Genomic DNA, 5,685 nt, shown 5'->3' with positions numbered 1-5,685 from the left:
ACTCATGATCCTCCTACCTCAGCCTCCAAAGCTGCTGTGACTGCAGGCATGTGCCACTGTGCCTTGCATGGCATGAAATTTTATTACTAATTAATAATTTCATTGCAATGAAAAAAATTTGCATCACAATACAGGAGGGGCTTCCACAGGTGCTGGAAGGCTGGCCATGCCCAGGAGCTATACTGGGTCATGCTCAGAGCTCAAGAGCAGGAGTCGCCCTACAGGTCCCTAGAAGCATGGTGCTGTGGACCCATCAGCAGATGTGGAGAGGGGTGAGGGAGTCACCCACCCTGGGTCCCCCACTGTGTGGAGCCACAGCCCGGTGGCGGCCCACTGCCCGGAACTGCCGCAGTCTACAGAGTGCCTTGGCTGCCTGGAGCCCGCCGATGGCCAGGGCCTAGTCAGGTGCCTGCAGGAAGTGGGTGCTGCCCTCCCAGGCTGCAAGCAAAGCAGAGCGGACATGCACCCTGGGGAAGGGGTCATCACTCCAAGGCTGTGAGGAGTAAAGGCTCTTGCCACTGGGTGTTCTGTTCAGCAGAGGGCAGCTCAGGAACCCCGGGCAGTGCCCAGCCAGGTGCTTCCAAACAAAGCTGGTGAGAAGCCTGGATCTGCAGTGCACACTGGGTCCTGCTTCATCTTCACAATGGCTGGAGAGAGAACATGTCTGCCATCTGCTAATGGGAAGTCGAGGCTCAGACTGTGGTGGGCAGCCCTGGCTCAGTCAGATCTCCTTCCGGTGGGGCTGGCTGTGTCCCTGCTGGGACAGCCAGACAGAGGCTCCCCTTGGGCTGGGCAGACAATGCACAGTGGTCACCCCAGGCTAGATGGACCTGAACATACAGCACATTGTCCCTGCATGGTCTCTTTTTGGGACCCTCACAAGCTGATTCTAAACACATATCCACATGTAGAAAGTCAGGGTTCTGCAATGTGCTGTAAAGGATGATGGCCCAGGATTCCCCTGCCACCGTGGGGAGAAGTGGTGACACTGCTGACCCTGAGCCAGGGTGCTCCTAGTGGCAGCAGAGGCAGCACTAAGGTGGAGTGCAGGCTGTGGACCTCGCCAGACGGAGCATAGAACTCAGCTGGGGTGCCCATCCTGCCTGCTGCCCCTATGGAAGCGTGACACCAGACACACGTATGATTGCAGGCGGTGAGGCCCCAGAGAGAGTCTGAGAACCTGCACAGCCTTTGGAGGACCTCAGGAGAACAACCTCACCTGCTGGACAGGGGACAGGTCTGAGGTCATGGGGCACCTCACAGTGCCCGGCAGAATGGGACAGGAGGGTAAACTCCACAACATGACCATGAGCAATGTTGCCCTAAAGAGGTGGGAGGACACTCCCAGAGTGAGAAGGGGGCTGGGCAGATGAGTCCAGGGCTGGTGGAGACCACCATCCAGAGAGGCACCATCCACTGGGACTCTGAGCACTGAGGTCAGCACGCAGCTGCAGGTCAGCGGGAGCCACCAGTCAGCAGGAGACAGAGCCCTTAAGTCTGCAGGGGTGCCCGGGAGAGAGCTCACTGCAGGTGAGGATGGGCAAAGACTTGAGCCGGTGTGTCAAGAGCAAATACTGGAGCCTCAGAGCCACCAGAGCCAGGTGCAGGACGCAGCCTGCAGTCATGCTACGAGCACACGTGGGACCTGAGACTGGACTGAGGGGCACACTGCTCCCTCCATGGGCAGTACCCAGAGGAGGTGAATGCTCTCAGGGACACAACACCTCCTCAGAATCACTCATCCTGTGAAAATGGGAAGACCACAGGGTGACCTGGGGAGAAGATCCCCAGGAGGGACAATGCCAGCCTATATGTGGAGAGCTAGCCAGGATGGGCTGAGAGGGATTCTTGCTCATGAGTGAGGCAGTGAAGAGGGTTTTCAAGCACCAGAAGGCCTGTCCCCTGGGGGTTGGAGCAGGACTCCACAAGGTGCCATGTGCTCCTCAGGCTGCAGGTGGGCTGGGGCTGCATGTTCGGAAAGACACATTTTATAATAAATCCACAAAGGAGGGGTGAGGAGAGCTTCACAGGCTGATGTTTATTCATCCCAAACAAAAATACACTGAGTCCAATAGGAGTAGAAGGAAACTGTTAAAACATGTGAAGCACATTTGCCAAAGCTTGGGGCAGGCATGAGCTGAGTACCCACATGGCCTGCTGCTCCATCCTGGAGGGCGAAGTCCACCTCACTGGGCCCTGTCTACACACGTAGCTCTGGGAGGCACAGTGAGGGAGCAGAAGGCTGCTGACCCTTTCTTCCTAGGCAGTATGATTTTATAATTCGGGAACCTGGACACTACTTATTATGAGAAAGAATTTTGTTTTGTAGATACAAAGAAAGCAAATGTGCAACAATCAGTAACTTTCTCTAACCCTGTTTCTCTTTTAAACTATGAAAAATTTCTTATTTGCAACAAAATTGGCAATATCTTATTAATGCTAAAAATTTCATAAAAAGAAATAGAACATAATTAATCTATTTATAAGAAACACATACAGCCTACATTAGAATCCTAAAATCTATTTGGAAGAAATAACCCAAACACTAATAAATAAAGAAACATTCCCATTTCCTACGGGAAAACATATCATTGTGACACTGGATTCCACGTAACTGTGTGCACACACTACCATCCAGGCGGACACCAGTGGCTGCTGCTGTCATCAAGGTGGGCTTGAAGCTGTGACCTATAGAGGGGAAAGGTTCTGAGAGTCCCCAGTTCATGTCTGAAAAAGAAGGCAGGTGAGGGAGAACTGTGGAGAACTAACCCTTTCAGGGACCAGAGATGGGGACAGGGAGAGACCCACAGTGCACTGGTGGAGGAGGGGATGGGGGTTCAGTAGTTGGCCACCCTGGAACCACCATCAGTGAGCACGGCTCTCAGGAGGATGAAAGCTCTGAAGGTTGTTAACCATGGAGTCACAAAAATCAGAGGGTGTGACACGTGTTTGAGTGGGGTTGTCTTCACAGGTAAGGTTGGGGTCCTGGAGGCTGGAGGGGAGAGGGCAGGGCATCGACCGCCAGGCAGGGGTCCACCCTGTCCACTTCCATAGAGTAATGGGACATTCAAAGGGAGGAAAGGTAGCAGTGAACACGAACCAATGTCAGCCTGTGAGGGGAGGTGGACATAGGTGGGAAGGAGCACCCTGTCATCAGCTGGGCAAATGTACAACTTTGGTGACCTGGTGCTGTCAAAGATGTGGGAATGGCTCCTTCAGACCTGGCTGTGTGAGTGCAGGTCACCATGACACACAGCTATGGAGAGCGGTGACAACGTAAAGAGACCTCTTCTGTTGGGAACAAGGAAGGAGTGGAGTGGGCTTTGCCTTGGCTTCTCCTGAACCTTCCCCCTCTAGTTTCATGGTGTCTGCAACTGCTGCCACCAGAGAGGGAGGAGACTCCATTCCAAGACATGTGGATGCTGGTCTTTCCCTCCACAGCCCCAGGAAAGCAGGGGTGAACGTCCTCTGGGCTGGTGGCTGGTGGCTGAGCTGCATCCTGGACCACAGATACCCCCATAGCCTCTGGAGGACCTGGTGTTCCCTCTACTGATGGTGGGCCAGTGAATCTGTTCTTCAGTTTGGATGGTTGATCTCCCCCCCAGTTCAGAGGGTATGGCCCTGTGCTGTGTCGCCGGAAACTGGGGCTCTTCTGCTGGAGGCACTTCTGGTGGCACTGCAGCTGCAGAAGGAAAGAGCCAAACATGACCACCTTGCCCTGGGCCTTCCTGCTTGCTGGCAGCACCTGCCCTGAGAATAAGGCAGCTCCTCTCCTAAGGCAGGTGTCTTCTCAGACCAGGGCCACCAGGCTTGTGTGGCTCAGAACCAAAAACCAGTTCCTATGGGGACAGAACAAGCCTTTCTCACACCGTCATCCACCCCAGTGTCCTTGTCACAGGCCCAGACTCACTGGGATTAGGGTCCTCCAGTTGTGCCAGGAGTCCATGCACATGGAGGCTCAGCTCCGTCCCAGGCATGCTGAGCTGAAGGAAGGTGTAGAGACTCCCCAGGGTTTTCAGACCTGGGCCCCCAGGAAGTATTCATGATTTGTACGCAGCAGCATTTGGATGATGGAGCAGAGGGTACTGTGAAGGTGGGAGTGGGCAGGCAGTTATCAGCAACCGGCACCTCAGGTCGGACCATAACAAGGCCCCCTGCATGGTGGGCTTATCTCAGCGTGGCTTGTCAGCCCCCAGGAAACTGGGCAAGGAGGGCGATCCTGAGGGTCATGTGTGGACAGTGGTCCCCCAGCTTCTGTCCAGTCTCCATGCAGCAGAGTGTGGGTGCTCTGGCGGGATCAGCCATGTTAGAGGGGTCCTCACAGTGCCTGACCCTGGGAGCCCAGCAATCCTCTGCTTCTTGGATCCCTGACCCTCACATCTGTGTCCAGCTACAGGCAAAACCCTCTTCTGGGAGTCACAGCAGGGTGGACCTGGCTTTGAGCAGCCTCCTCTACACCAGCCTCCCAAGTGCCTCATCTGGAGAAGGGGACCTCCCTCTCCAACTAAAGACCACTCACTTCTTCACTTTAAGCTGCTCCTCCTCCTCTTGTGCTCTGAGTTCTCCATCCCTAGAGAAGGCCAGGTGGGTGTCACCTCTTACAACCCAGGCCCCTTACCTCCTAGGTGCTTGGTGGGATTGAACAGCTTCCTGAGAGTTGGGGCTCCCAAGGGCTTGGAGTTATGTCTCCCTCCTCCTGAGTGACAGGCTACCTTGAAAGATGAATGGACCCACCACCCTCTGCCTCTCTGTCTCCAGTCCCGGGTTACCGCATGTGTCCCAGGGGTCCCTGTATGGTTCCGTGGTGATCAGGGACCCTCCCAGAAGTGATCCACACTTTCCTTTTCTTCCCAAAAGTGGAAGCTGCTTTCCTGAGGCCTCAGAGCTTGAGGAGAGGCCCAGGGAGAAGCTCAGAGCCCTGGACCCCAGCCTGAGGCCAAGCTGCCAGGGCTCCCTCTCCTTGGTCCTGCACACACCCAGGCAGGGTGGTCCTTGTGGCCCCTCCTTCCACAGTGATGGGGTTCAGTGATGCCTGGCCTCCCACACATGCTGGAGGGGGTGGGTCCCTGGGTGGGAAGAAGGGGGCATACCTTCTGCATAGCTGCTCCATCAGCTTCTGGGTGCTGTTCAGACTCTAGTAGGTGTGCAGGAATTTGTGGACGAAGGCCTTGTTGTCCCTCTGCATGTCATTGACGATGTCCTCCACCACTAGCACCTTGAATATCTGCACCTGCCTGGGCAGGTCCCCTGGTGCAGCTTTGCTCTTTTCCTCATAGTGTGGGCACCAAAGGGGACACTTCAACATGGAAACAGTGGCAAAGTGCAAATGATGCTGGCGAATCATCAAATGAGATACAAAGACGTCCTCCTCACTTTGTATCCCTTTCTCTCTCTCTCTCTCTCTCTCTCTCTCTCTCTCTCTCTCTCTCTCTCTCACTCTCTCTCTCTCTCTCTCTCTCTCACACACACACACACACACACACACACACAGAGCCATGAGGGACTGGGCTCTCAAAGATGGGATCAGAGTGTGGGGCTAGGCTAAGCTCACCTGCTCTGGGCTGCTGTGTCTCATTCAGTTCCTCCTAAAGCTTCAAAAGACAGAAGGGGGTCGGACACTGACCCAGCACCTCCACATTCAGGACAGGCCCCTGCTCAGAGCCTTCCTGAGGCCTGCACAGCCAC

The 5,685-nt window shown here is 55.0% G+C and overlaps 1 long non-coding RNA gene across 3 annotated transcripts; it reads right to left on the bottom strand.

The window, feature by feature from the left end:
• Nucleotides 1–2,022: 2,022 nt before the first annotated feature.
• LOC124974026 (uncharacterized) lies at nt 2,023–5,685 on the bottom strand. Of its 3 annotated transcripts, XR_007106739.1 has the most exons (5): nt 5,552–5,685; nt 5,091–5,296; nt 4,520–4,570; nt 3,911–4,085; nt 2,023–3,682 (listed from the first exon to the last, which is right to left on the bottom strand). It is a non-coding gene; the product is annotated as an uncharacterized LOC124974026 (long non-coding RNA). The 3 variants fall into 3 exon arrangements; XR_007106737.1 differs by lacking the exon at nt 5,552–5,685 and having other exon boundaries at nt 5,091–5,531; XR_007106738.1 differs by lacking the exons at nt 4,520–4,570; nt 5,552–5,685 and having other exon boundaries at nt 5,091–5,531.

The sequence above is a fragment of the Sciurus carolinensis genome, unplaced genomic scaffold, assembly GCF_902686445.1.
Source record: "Sciurus carolinensis unplaced genomic scaffold, mSciCar1.2, whole genome shotgun sequence".
NCBI classification, from domain to species: Eukaryota; Metazoa; Chordata; class Mammalia; order Rodentia; family Sciuridae; genus Sciurus; species Sciurus carolinensis.
Note: the sequence above shows the minus strand (reverse complement) of the source record. Positions and strands in the feature narration are given on the sequence as shown.